This window comes from Heloderma suspectum, chromosome 3, assembly GCF_057233095.1.
Source record: "Heloderma suspectum isolate Gila_16-S chromosome 3, 16-S_ref, whole genome shotgun sequence".
Classification (NCBI taxonomy): Eukaryota; Metazoa; Chordata; class Lepidosauria; order Squamata; family Helodermatidae; genus Heloderma; species Heloderma suspectum.
The window spans coordinates 319,491,838-319,506,207 of record NC_139460.1 but is presented as its reverse complement, the minus strand read 5'-3'; the positions used below and the strand labels follow the sequence as shown (position 1 = coordinate 319,506,207).

The 14,370-nt window shown below is 47.0% G+C and overlaps 1 long non-coding RNA gene across 1 annotated transcript in view; it reads right to left on the bottom strand.

The window, feature by feature from the left end:
• Positions 1-1,079: 1,079 nt before the first annotated feature.
• The window catches only part of LOC146351610 (uncharacterized), a 69,310-nt gene continuing 56,019 nt past the window's right edge, over positions 1,080-14,370 (bottom strand). Inside the window, exon 3 of the long non-coding RNA XR_014788911.1 lies at positions 1,080-1,845. This is a non-coding gene — a long non-coding RNA (uncharacterized LOC146351610). The remainder of the gene's footprint in view (positions 1,846-14,370) is intronic.

Sequence of the window (14,370 nt, the reverse complement as noted above, 5' to 3'; positions counted from 1 at the left end):
CTGCCAAGAAACCCAGTTGCAGTGCTGCAACTGGGACTGTAATGACATAACATAAGACACAGATAAACAACGGAGGGAAGGGTTTCCATGGAAGGGGACACCAGAGTTAAAGCCAGAACACCTGCATCTCTGCTGTCCCTCCCACTTGTACTTCCCATGTTCTACAGACTACTCAGACACTTGTGACCAGAGAAGGTCTCCTCCTCTCCATACCACTTGGGACAACCGTGTACTTGCTTCCCTCACTCAGCAGGTGGAAATGCCTTCTACAAAGTGGACACGTGGCAAGTATGCAGCTTGCACAAAGGGAACTCTTGTTGGTCACAAAACTCAAGTGAGCTCCTGTCATGCATGGGGAAGGACAATGGGGAACCCGGCCATGTTCACTGATGAACATTTTTAAAATTTATTTATTACATTTATATATGACCTTTCTTCCATCATGGAACTCCAGGTGGCTACATGTGGTTCCCAGGTGGTCTCCCCTCCAAGCACTGACCAGACCCAGACCTGCTTAGCTTCAGCATGGTGGCCACCTCATGTGCCTTCAAATGGGACCATCAAATGCTCCACCACTTCTTCTACTGATAGTTCTAGTGCCCTATTCTTCCTTGCAGGATCAGAGCCAGGGCACGTGGCAACAGAAGAAACAATAGCTGGTGGCAGAGTTCCAGTGGGACTCCCTACAGAGGGTAAATGAGCATTGTCACAATGACAACGTCTCCCCCAATAGGTGACTCCCCAAACATAGACACCAAGTGGACTATGGGGTGAGCGCACTCTTCCTGTGAGAATGAGGAGGCTGGCTGAGGAATGCGGAATAGAAAAGTGCTTACATGATGGCTCCCTTTTCTCAATGGCTTCCATTCAAATGAGCACCCAATCACAGGTATCATCTCTTGCACCTATTTGCCATGGTGCATCACAATTGCCATGTGTCCCTTGTCCCTCCATGGGCAACCAGGCAGCCATCTAGTGTGGACAGAGGCTAAGATGTGTTCCCCACCCAGTGCCGTGCAGAGCACAGGCTGGGCCGATGGCAGCATCAGTGACTAGTGGGAAATCAGCTGTTCCTGTGTGAGGTTGGTTTCATTTCATTTATTATTACATTTCTATACTGCCTAATAGCCAAAACTCTCTGGGTGGTTTACAAACCTTTACAAACCTTAAAAATACAACATTGTAACATAATGTAAAAACCAAACATATAAACACACACATATAGAAGCACACGCGCGCGTGCACACACACACACCAATTTTAACAATCAACAATAAGAAATCCCAGGCTGCCTCTTTCTTCCAAGGCTCCTGTACCTTTGAAAGCTTCTTGATGGACAGAAATGTAGTTTTATCCACCATGAAGGGAGCAGCTTCCCTCCCAGCCCAAATTGCAGCTTTGAGGAGGGGTGATTTTCAATGGGATTGCAGCCTTGGGGGAAAAGATTTTTTTTTAAAAAAAATCTATTCCCTGTGCACTGCCGCCCCAATCTTGATTGGGCCTGTGTAGCTGCTATGTTAAAAAACACCCGCACCCATATGTGCAACACCAAACTACACATTTAACTTAATGCGTAGTTGGGCCCTAAAAGCACCCTTGAAGCTCTCTCCTGCTGTTTGTGCAACTTGTGCAGAATGAGTAGTCAAATGTATATGGCAGCCAGTATATTTCCCTCCTTCCATTTCTAGCCTGCATTTCCCTCTACCAAAGCAGGTTGCAAGTAGATCTGCTTGAGGAATTTGGTGACTTCGGATGTGAATGGACCTCTTGGCTTAATGTGCAGATCAGAAAATAAATGAATCTTCAGATTTAGCACTTCTGTGAATGTTGCGATACAGTTCTAGGCTGAAAAAAATAAACCGAAATGTGCATTTTAGGATAAATGCATTTACGTTCAGATAAAATACATTAAGAAATCTGTATTTTGTGAGAACAGATGTCCAAGAATACATGTTTAAATACATATTCATATGCACATTTGAATGTGTGTGTGGGGGTGTTAACTAAAAAACAAAACAAAACATTAATGAGGAAATGGTTTGGAATGTATTTAAGAATGAACACATGTAAAGTTGACACAGACCAGAAACAGACTGATCCACCTCCAGGTACAAATTCAGTAGAACAAGTACATTAAGACAAAACACTAAGGCAAGATCCTTCCTCACACAAGCGCAGCCACCTACAGGCAGAGGAGTGCTGGGGAACATAGATGAGAGGGTGCTGTTGCACTTAGGGATGCACAGATTGTGTAAAATTCATTCTGTCTGTGTTTGGTGGGTTGTCACGCACCTTGCATTCCATCGTCTGCCCACTGATGGAATTGGATTTTTTTTTGTTTCCAGATGTGCGCAAATTCACATTTGTGCAAATGCAAATTGTGCAAATTTGCAAGGGCAAAAATGCACAAATTCCCCCAAAATGTGCACCCTTCCCCAAATATGCATTTTCACACTTTAGCCTATTGGGGAAATGCACATTTTTGGCTGTTTTTTTTTTTTAAATGCGTATTTTTGCATCATGAAATTTGTGCAAAATTCCCGAAGGTTAGAAAAATGGTCCGCAAGTCCATGGAATCCTCCTGACAGGGGACCAGCTGGTCCGCTTCAGAATCCATGGGTCAGATTAATTAAAAAACTGAACTCATTTAATTCCATTGCGAATTTCTCCGACATCCCTAGTAACACTTATGTCCTACTTGTGGGTTTCTCGTGGGCAGCTGGTTGGCTACTGTGTGAACAGAATGCTGGACTAGATAAGCCTCTGATCTGATCCAGCATGGCTCTTCTTATGTTATTAGGTTCTTATGAGTGGGCTCCCTGTTGACACCTCCCTCCATTGACATGGGTACCCTCCAGTGCTTTGGGCAACCACCAGGAATGGGAGGCCCATGAAAACTCTCCGCATCCTCACGTAACCCTCACCTTTGCCCAGATGGAATCTTCTCAAGCTCATGAAAGGAACAAAGCTCTATTGAGCCCTCTGTAGATCTAGCCATGCACGTGGAGGCAGCTGTGCCTGCATCAGGATGCATCCCATAAAACCACATACCATAGCAGCATCAGCAAACTAACTTTACCTTGCTTCTTCACAGGTTTTCCAAGAGAGGAACAACTTTATGCTCCCCAGAAAAGTGCCCAAGGATTGAGTCAAATGGACCTTCCATCATCACCACCACCACCAAGGATGAGAGGTTCATGGCTATGGGGCCACAAAAGAGAAAGCCCTGCCTCCCATGGTTAGCAAACTAGCTTCAGATGGAATTGGTGTGTACTGCAGGGCTTCTTCAGAAGTTCTCAGCAGCTGGGGAGGTTTGAGCAAGTCAGAGAAGGCACTCCCTTAAATAGGCAAGGCCCAAGGATTACACCCTAATAAATGGAGAAGGCCAATCGAAAAGACCAACAGGGCTCTCTCTCAGCCACAGACAGGCAATTCCAGCTGGCTCTTGGGTTAAAGAAATGGAGGGAAGCCCAATTTAAAGCATGGAATATGAGTTGATCTGTTCACTGTTGACACGTTTGCCTGTTTGCTATGTGTTCATCCCAGGTGGGGGCTGGAGCTGAATGTAAACACAATCTTGTAAAGCTCCACATAATGCTCTTGGCCCTATCTAGGTAAATTCATTGTAATAATAAAAATGTGCCAGTTGCCATGCCAATGTTGAGTGTTTGGTGTGTGTACTGGGAAACTGTTGCTGGGAAGCAGTGGATGCTGTTGGCAAAGGGAACTGGGCTGTGTCAAGGGCCCCCTTTCCTTGTCAAAACTAATGTCAAAACCTTAACTGTACAGTGAACAGCATTGAGAAAGAAGTGACAATGTGTTTTGAAATAACAGAATAATCAGGGCTTTTGCAACTCTTTGCTGAGACGGGGGGAATTGTGTTCTGTGACAACAAAAGCTGAATTCTGCAAATCCTGTGAAATTGATTGATTGGCAGTAGATTTGGGATAACAGCTGAGAAAAAGGACATCTACAGACAAATCTGCATCGGTAACTTATGGGATGTTCTCCCTCAAGAGGTGGTGACAAGTATTGGCTTAGATGGCTTAAAAAACACACTAGACAAGTTCACCAAGGAGGTGAACTCTTATCAGTTGCAATTAGCCATGACAGCTTAAAGGAACCTCTCTGTTCAGACACAGTCTACCTCTGAATGCCAAAGGCTTGTGGGCTTCACTGTGGGCAGCTGGATGCTAGACGTGATGGACCTTGAATCTGATCCAGCAGTTCTTAAGTTCTAAACCTGTAGAAAACATCCTGTTAAGGAAACGGGCATGATTTTCTCAATCTGCATCATTTATTTTCTATTTTGCATAATTTCTTCATCTTTCACTACTCATGTGACTAGTCATAGAACCTTAGAGGGCACTGAAGTCTCACTCTCTGACTACTTGAAATAATTTCCAGCAATTGCTCTGGCTTCTAAGATTGCACCAGGTGTTGCCCTCCCCACCCTTCTTTTAAAGCATATCTTCACAGTCACATGAGCTAGAAAACTGCCTCCTTTTTAAAATCAAGTCTGAGATTTTAATAAAGATAAAACCTGTGCTCAAGTGGGTTTTCGGCATGCCTGTGGAAGCATGCAGCGCAAGACCATAAAAGTAGCCCTGCTGGATCAGACCAAAGGTCCATTAGTCTAGCTTCCTGCTTCCCACAGTAGCTGTGGCCAACCAGTGAATGCCATAGATGAATTATGTATTGTGTGAAGAAGTGCATGCACATGGCCTTGAGAATCATCCTTACAGATCCCATATTTTTGCTCCCAAGCAATATCTGTATGCTGTTTTCATTTCTTGGAGAGGTACTTGAGATTGCTAAGGGGCCTCCGCAAAAGCATCTCTGGCTTAGCTGTGGCTATTACACTGACCCCTGCACAGTCATCTCTTTCTCTGTCTCTTGCCACAGGCTCGGAGATCCTTCATCATCTCCCTTCTCCGGCTGCTCGACACCAGATCTCCTGAACAAGAGGCTGGAGAGCCTGCCTCTCCGAGCAGCCATAAACCGGGCAGTAATGTGCAACTTGGAATAAATGAAATATTTAATGCAACCCATAAAACTGTGTGAACCCACTAGAAGCAGCTCCATAAAGATGGGGGGGGGGAGGCTGGATGGTCTGCTCTGCGCTTGGATGTGCGTATGCGCATAGGGCAATCCAGCATGGGAAAGCCAGGGGATGGGGTACGGAGTATGCACGGGAGGGGATTTCATTACAGCCAGGAAGGAGCCATAAATTTTGGGTGAAGGGTCAGTGTGTGAAAGGGGAGAGAGGGTGGGAGGGCAGCAGAGACAGGAAACATGGCCACCCACAGTGACATGGTGAGGCAGAGGGCTGGCGCAGCCGCAGGGCTTTGGGGTTAGGGAGTCTGAGGACCGTTTCCTCTGGGCCCCTAACTAAAGAAAGGACTTAATGGCCATTGCCTTCTCCTTTGGGGCTGATGCCATCACCGCCATTGGTGTCCTCTGCCTCAGTCACTGCTGATTTCAAAGGGCATGTGGCATCTACACAGCCAAGGCACACTGAAGATGGACGTGCATTCAGTGCATGCGCGTCTCCTGCAGTACAGGTCCCCAGGTGCCTGACACAGCTTGTATAGCATGGGTCATGCTATAGAACAGACGCACACGCACGCACATGCACACACACATGCCTAGATAGGGACATATGAGAATTTCATTTCAGTTTGCAGATCATCAGAACTTGCCCCGTTTGCAACCTTGAACACTAAGTTAGCAGGAGTACATTTGGGGGAGGGGGGCACATGCAAATTCCTGGGCTTGCAATTGAGTTCAAATTTTAAAAAAATAAAAATAAAAATGTGTGCACTTTAAATGCACATTAAAAAAAAATGTGTGCACTTTAAAATGCACATTTTTCAAAAGATATGCATTTTCATGTTTTAGTCAATGGGAGGAAAGTGTGTGCTTTTAAAAAATGCCCACCAAAATGTGCACTTTGTTTGTTTGAATGAAGAAAGCAAACGAAAAACAGTTGCAAACAAAAAAGAGGGTGAGGCAAACGAACCGAGCTTTGAAGTGGAGTTTGGAGAATCCAGGTGAAAGTGGAATTGGACCTTAGAGGTCCTTCAACATGCCCTGCCCATCAAGGAAATCCAGAGCTAAAAAACCAGTGGAGTCTGGTGGCTTCAATGTCAGTGGGCGGTACATCCGCTCCAGGTTTTGGTCAGAACCAGTCAGAACGCTGAAGGAGCTGTCCAAGGTGCACCTTGGAGAGCTTTGTCAGAGTTCTGACTGGTTCTGACCAAAACCTGGAGTGGATTCACCCCCCACTCACATTGGAGCCACTACCTTCCACTGGCTAAGGCATCCCCGACAGTGGCTGTCCATCCTCTGTGTGAAGGTGTCCAGCAAGTGAGAGCCCCCCACCCCTCTAGGAAACTGGCTCCACTATCAAACTGCTCTTCCCATCAAGACATTTCTTCAAACGTTCAACCGAAATCTACCCTTCTGTAACTTAAAGCTTTTAGATCTAGTCCTGTCCTCTAGAGCATCAGAGAATGAATCATAGAATCATAGAATAGTAGGGTTGAAAGGGGCCTACAAGGCCATCGAGTCCAACCCCCTGCTCACTGCAGGAAGTCTTTGCCCTCTTCTGTATGTCAGCCCTTCAGGGATTTGAAGCATTCTGCTATTGTGTCCCTTCATCAGACTCTTCTGCGGGCGAAACATGCCCGGTTCCAGGAGACCATGTGACCGCTCCCTCTCCAATATGCATTCAGGAAGAACGCCCAGCTAGAGAAGAATCCTGGGCTCCTGCAAATGCAGGGGGTGTTGTTTTTTTTTTTAAAGAGAAAATAGAAAGAAGACCTCCTCAAGAAAGAAGACCTCCACCCCCCCGCCACCCCGTGGATCCCCCCCAGGACAAGACTTACCTAGGGCGGATTTTCCTGGTGGCGGCGGCTGCGGCGGCGGCTGCGGCGGCGGCTGGTCTTCCGACCAGCTGCCGCCGCCGCCATTTGCAGTCTTGTAAAAAAACAAAAAACAAACATGACACGATAGGCTACGTAAAGATTTACTTAGCCTATCATGGCTGGGTTTAAAAAAAAAAAATTACATAGGCTAAAACGGTGAATCAAAAAGGGACGCAACTAGCACCCGCTACGCTATTTGCGTTCCCCTTTATTTTTGCCGTCATAGTCTACGTAAATATTTACGTAGATTAAGACGGCCAAAAATAAGGAACACAAATGACGGCGGCCATAGCCGCCGCCATTTGCGTAAGCGGTTGTTGTTGTTTTTTTCCCCCAGAGCCCTCCGCTGCCGGAAATCTGGCTGCAGATGGCTCTGGCCTGGCTGGGCCTGGCCGGCTGCTCCGCGGAGCTGCCGCGGAGCACAGCCAGCCACGGAGGATTCCAGGGGGGAGGAACGGAGCGCCTCCCCCACCGTCGAGGATTCTGGGGGGAAGGATGGAACGCCTCCCCCCCCCATCAACATAATCCGCAGAAAGGTAAGTGACTTTCGTACATCCCTATTCTTTTGCTGGGTGAGAAAAAGTTCCTAAAAATAGGGGGCAGGATTTGGCTCAGCACGACTTTAAAGACCTCAATGGCTTGGGACCAGGTTACCTGAAGCGGCATTTCTTCCCATATCTACCTCCACAGATGCGAAGGTCATTGTCTTAGGGATGCTGGAGAAATCCGCTGCAGACTCAAATGAGGCTGAATTCCAAAGAATCTGACCTCTGGAGTCCGCGGCAGACAGGCTGCACTTACCTCCGGCTCCAGAGGAGTTCTCACGAGGCAGCTCTCCAGCTTCCTAAAAAATGCAGTATGCTAATGGCAGCTGCCATTAGCTTATCGCAGGAAAGTTACATCCATAAATGGCGTATTGTGTGCGCTATTTGCGGCCGTAAAGCACTTTCTTTTACCTAAATGCAGCTGTAAACAGCTGCATTTAGGTAAAAGTAAGTGCTTTACGGCCGCAAATGGCACACACAATACGCCATTTATGGATGTAAATGTCCTGTGATACGCTAATGGCAGTCAGTTGCCATTAGCCTATCGCATTTTTAGAAAGCCGGAGAGCTGCTCCTCCAACTCCAGCAGACACGGCAGGGCTCCGGAGCACTCTGCAGGGCCCCAAGCTGCCTGAATTGCCCCCCAGAGGGCCCCACCCCCCCAGACCAGACTGTGGGGGGTTCATATATCCCTACATTGCCTGAGGCCCTCCTTCAGGTGCCCCTACCAAATGAGGCAAGGCAGGTTGCTACAAAATGAAAATGCGGCTCTGACTTTGCCCCAATAGGCAAGAGAGTGTAACAACAGCTGACCCAAGGCCATTTAGAAGTTCAATATATTTGAAAACTCAAGCAAGAAAACAGTGAATGCCCTTTAGCTTGTGAAAAATGAAAATAGGCCACAGTGAAAATATTAAGATATGAATGATTTATAGAGAAAAGTAAATGCAAAAGAACATTACAAGCACACGTCAAATGTGAAACATGTAATGATTGCAGAGAAAATACAGCTGTAACCATGATCCACAAAGCAGTGTGAGTGTTACAAGCAAAGACTGCACCATGCAAAGTAAACTCCCATTTAACTCTTGCTGAGGCCTATTAGAAAACTATATTTGGAAAACTATATTACAGAATCAAATAAAATAGCCATGCCATGCAGAAGTTACAATACGTCAAACTAGCAGCAGTTGGAATTGTTATTTAACCCCACTTAGGCTGCAATCCTATGCAGATAGGCGTCCGCCCCTGAACCCAGAGGCCACCGCCTATCCAATGCAGGGCAGGAGAAGTACAGAAGGGGTCATTCCCTCTGCGCTTCTCCTGCCCTGCATTTTCAGCTAGACAGCTGAAATTGGCTGTCTAGTCACAGGAGGGCAGAGTGGGGGAGAAGGCTGCCGGATGACACATAGGATGGATGTGTCGTATTGGCATTTCCACCCGCCCTGCCCCGGAACGCCCCCTGGCATGCCCCATTTTGGCCGCTCCATACTCCTCTTGTGAGCATGGGGCTGTTCCGTGTTGCCTGCGAGGCAGCGCAGGGGGGGTGGGAAGGTTGGTTCCCATAAAACCAGCTATCCTATGGCCATCTAGCCGCTGACTAGTGTCCATAGGATTGCTCCCTCCAACCCTCTAGTCCAAACCACTTAAATGCAGTCCTTAAATCTTCCAACTACACAACAGTGTAATCTCAACCTTTAGGGAAAAGGAAGGGGGAAATTAAAAACATAGCTACCTATCTCAAGTAGAGGTCTGAAGGACAGGCTTTTGTGGACCCAGATGTAGATTGGAGGAGACCTCTCCCAGAGTCCAAGGTGTAGGACTCTGCAAAGTCCAGATAGCAAAATTATGACAGGTGGGAAGTGAAGGAAATGCTTTGAAAGGAAAAAGGTGGTGTGAAGGCTGAGCCTCAACAGTGACTAAAATAAAATGATCGGGGGAAATGGAATCAAGGTGCTCAGGAGCCAGGCATCCGGCTCACAATAGTGGCTTGGGTTGGGGTGGGGGTGGCCCCAAACAGTTTCACAGCCAGGGAAAAGACATGTTCAGAAAAAGGGAAAATGCTTCTTCTCTCAAAAGAAGGCAAAAACCAAGCTGAGGCCCCAAAGGCCAACAGAGCAAAATGTGCTAACAAAACCCAGACTTGAGCAAACAGTGAAAACCAATCAAGGAAAAGAGAAAGTAAAAGTTCCTGTAATGGAGTGCAATTTCTTTTTGATCCACCGACACCCTTCAATTTCTCTGCTTTCTGATTGGCTCTTTTCCCTGGTTGCCAACTGGAAAATTCATTTCTGAACTGGGGAGTGTCAAGGGGAGGGGGGGGGCAGAAGCATACAGGGACAATTTTCCATTGGTTTAGGAGTTGATGTAACCCTAAGCTTAATCAAGCTGCCTACAAGGAACACTCCGGACTCATGAAGCTGCTAGCTGTGCGGAGTAACAAACGCTGTAACTTCTTCTCATACTGGTCTAATGTTCCACGGGTTGACCACAGCTTTGTCAGCATAACTGTCTGCATCTCAGACTCCAGGCAGCAAGAATTTTCTACCCTCCGGGAAAGACAGGCCTGCTTGTGAACCAAAGTTTTACTCCTATTCTGGTCCAATAATGGGCCCTTTATCCCCAACAGCTGAACCCCCCAAAAGGGAACTTGCGTAACACAAGAGAGAGGACTTTTCAGTGGTGGTGCCCTGTCTGTGCCATGCGCTCCACAGAGAGGCTCACCTGGTGCCTATATTATGGTATTTTGGGTACCAGCTGAAGACCTTTCTATTCTCCCAGGCATTTTTAAGAACAGTTTTGAGTGCTTTTAGATCTTAGCACTCTTTTATTTTGCTGCTTGTTTTACGTTGGTTTTATGTGCCGGGGTGTTTATTTTTTACTCTTTGCTGCTGGTTTTATTATGTGCTGTTTCTATTCATTGCTTCATTGTTTTCATTTTTTTGTTTTTAGTGTACTCTTCAGTGCCCAGAGAACTTGGGTTATGGGGCAGTTTAAGAGTGCAATCAATCAGTCAGTCAATATTCTCTATGGCAGCCTCCCCAAACCTGGTGCCCTCCAGGTGTGTTGGACTACAACTTCCATATCCCCCTAGCCAGATTATGGGAGTTGCATTCCAACACATCTGGAGAGCGCCACGGTGGGCCAGGCTGCTCTGTGGCTTTGTCCGATCCTTCCCCTAATGTTGTCTTAAGCAAGTGTCAGTTGCTTCATCTTGTGGCGACGAATTCCCTAAGTTAAGTGCACCTTGCCCTTTTATCAGTCCTGAACCTACAGCCAATCAGCTTCGGTGTGATGGGTTCATCTGGCATCCCAAGCCAAGAACCACAGACCCAAGATTTTAGGAGGCTGCTGTTTGGCTGCTCCAGAGAGGTGGCAAAACAGGCAGTGGTAGTGCTGGCCCATCTGCTTCCAGGTCAGGTATGGGCTGTGATGATAAAACATTGATGTCAGACTCAGCCACCTTGGCCACATTTGGATCAGGCTGATCTACCTCCCAGGCTGTTGTTATGCTGCTCTGAGCTCTTGGACAAAAGGCAGTGGGATATCAATGCATTGTACAAGGTCCCAAGCCTCCATGTGCAGAGGCGGTATATCCCTTGTTTACCGGATACTGGCAGCTAAGTGCAGAGGATGGCAGTCGGTGTATCATACTGGAGAGAGCTCATGGTGCTATTCAAATTCAGCCAGGATCTCACCCTGTTCAGCCAGGATTTCACTGGGTAAACGTATGCAGCAGGCCACTGTCTCCCAGCCTTAGTTCCCCTTCTGTGAAATGGGAAAGTGGAAGGCCATCTTACAAGGCTGCCATGGGGGTGAATGAGACAGCAGGGCTGTGTTGTAAAGCATGCTAACAGTGAGATATAGGAGGAGAATAATGATAATTAAACAAAAAAATGCTCTAGAACTGAATGCCTCCTTTCCTCCCCCGCCTTGCCTTCTCCCACACACATTTGGGGCTGGAGGACATTCCTAAAACTGGAGACCGATCCGTTCTGCCCCCTCCCAGCACCAAGGAGAGTTGCTGATTGGCACCCTGAACGTTTTTGTCTGTGAGAACAATGGCTGTTTGTCTCTTTCAAGGCTTAGAGATGAGTCTCTTGTCCACCATGACCCACAGGTGACTCTCTGCACCTGAGGCCCTGGGGCTTCCTGCCTATTGTGAACATCCCTCCCAGCACTGACAGAGGGCTCCGGACAAATAAATAAGGTAAACAGATGGGTGAGGGCGTGAGGCTAGCTATCCAACCAACCGTCCTCCCTTCCCAGGCAGCCATCCTGAGGTCACAGGACAGGTTACCAGGGGGCAGGCAGCACCCTATGCCCCATCTCCTGAAATGGAAGTCTGTAGGGGTTATCCACATGGTTGTTAGCCAGAAAGATTCTGGTAAGGGGACCGAAATCTACAGGCTAACATAAGTTAATGGGAAACAGCAAAAGCCCAGATTGAATTTAATCCATTCAACCATTTTCATAGGACCCATTAGATTTTAAGGTTTTTGTTTTTAAAAGGTGGTAAGACAGCTAACATGGGGGAGCAGTGATTCTTTTTTTTCTTTTCCTTTTTAAGGATCATTTGGAAAGGTTCCTAATGAAATAAAAATACTCTGGACTAGATTTGTTATTTTTAAAAAATATCATAACTTGAAGAACCATCAGATTTTACTGTTTGTATTTTGATATAAAAAACTGGATCCCACTTTCCACATATTGACACATGTACATTTGTTTGTCTGCCTTTGATTACAGTGTATTTGTGTGCATTTTCCAACCGTACGCATTGTTCATGCGCATTATTCAAATGCATGCATTCTGTCCGACACTTTTTTTTGTCCATGAATCACACTGCAAGCTCAGAAACGTGCACACTTTGACCACAGACTGTGTCTGAGTCCATGCCCAGTCCGGAAGGCGCGAAATGTGTAAATCCTGATCAAAAATGAACTGAACAAATCTCTATTGAAAGGCTATTGAAAGTCAGCTGTGAGATACTGCCAAATGGTGATTCGTATCTGTCATATGCTACGGAATTGATATGCTAGAGAGCTTGTGCAGTGTGATGGCTAACAGTGCAATCTGATGCATGTCTGTTTAAAAGTATGTCCTGTTGAGCGCAGTGAGGCTTACTCCCAAGTAGGTGTATACAGGGTTGCTGCCTTCGAGGCTACGCTATAAACAAGAAGACCCAGATCCAACTCTGCCAAACTAGATGCAATGTTAATTGTGTGATTGCAATTAACATGTCTGGATTTTAAAGTTTAAAAAGCAGAACCGGGACCCCTCCACACTCCTGATCAGGGTCAGGCCTGTGGCGCACAGTGAGAAAGGTTAACCCCCCCCCTACTTTATGGTCTCAGTAAAAATCCTCCCCTAAGGCTGCTTTTTGCCCCAGGAGGGAAACAGGAATTGGCAGCAGTGGCACTCCCCCTCCTGCAGCAAATAGCAGCTTCAGAGGGGGTGAGGTCATCCGGACTTCTGCACAAGAGGAAAGGCTTAACCGCCCTCCCCATGTACTACAGTCCCAATCCTGATCAGTCCCCCTGCCCCCGCAGCTGCTACTTAAATTTTTTAAAAATAGACACATTACTTGTAATGGTGGAATTAACGTCACTTCTAGTTTGGCCCCAATGTCAACCTCAGTTTCCCCATCTGTAATATGGGGATAAGAATCTTACTTTACTGCATTGCTGAAGGGATGACAGAGCTACTAGGTGTGATGTGCTCTGAAGAACCCGCAGTGCTATATAAATGGAAAGGGTCAGATGCCACATTCCAGGGATGCACAGACCTGCACAGCCACACATGCATGCTACACGTGTCTCCTGGAAAGGTCTGGTGAAAGAAACATGTGAGGTGATGTGCTGTATTTCCCCGCTCCATGCAAGCAGCAACCAGGGAGCTGAAGCAGGGAAACATCAGATGCAAAGACATGTGCTGCATCGCACCTGTCTTTGACCAAGTTATTTATTTATATTTATTTACTTGCTTGCTTGCTTATTGCAAGTATTTTCAGAACGCCCTTGAATTATATTCCCAGAGTGGTTACCAGGGAGATGGGTTGCGGGGGAGAGCATGTTGTTGGTGGCAGCCCGGCAGCCCACAGAACCTGCAACTAGGTCCCCAGGACTGGATGTTATACTTATTGCCCAAATGTTGACTGCTACAGAAAAATCATGATATTGGACAGAAAAAGCTCCTCAAATGAGGCACATTCCCAGAGGATCTTTGAACAATAGAACCACTGTCCGTATTTGAAGGGGAGAATTGCAGCAGGCCAAATGCATTTCAGTCCGATTCTTCTCCACACTGATGAGAATTCAGCCTTCCCCAACCTGGTGCCCTCGAGATATGTCGGACTACAACTCCCATTGTTCCCTGCCAGCATTCTAGACTACATTATGAAACCCGAATGAATGGCCTTATTCATGTAAACATCTACAGCGCGGCCAGCAGAGCTGATTCAAACGTTGTGTTTTCTGACATGATCCTTTCCCCGGGAAGATGTCTTCCTTTTCTGAAAAATCCCAGCTCTACAGTTCACACACACTGTTCTCCGGTGAGCAAGGGCTCCCGTGCAAGCACCCCCCACCCCCATCAAAGCCCCCCGCACTGACTTCTGCACCCATCAGCAGTGAATGGCATATTTTAATCTACCTACCGCCCTTTCTGTTGCCCCCAGGCCTGACCCTTGGTGAACCCCACCCACAACACACCCGAGGCTGGGTTAATAAAAGCATTTTCCTCGCAGGCTCCCTAATCTCCTGGCTAAGCCACACGGTCCAAACAGAAACAGCTTTCTCTCAAACATTCCCCAACCCGCGCCCGCCGCCCCCCACCGATGGATTTTCGGCAGCTGCCCGAAGATCAGCCCTGGACGCTCCCAGCCTCCTATTAGG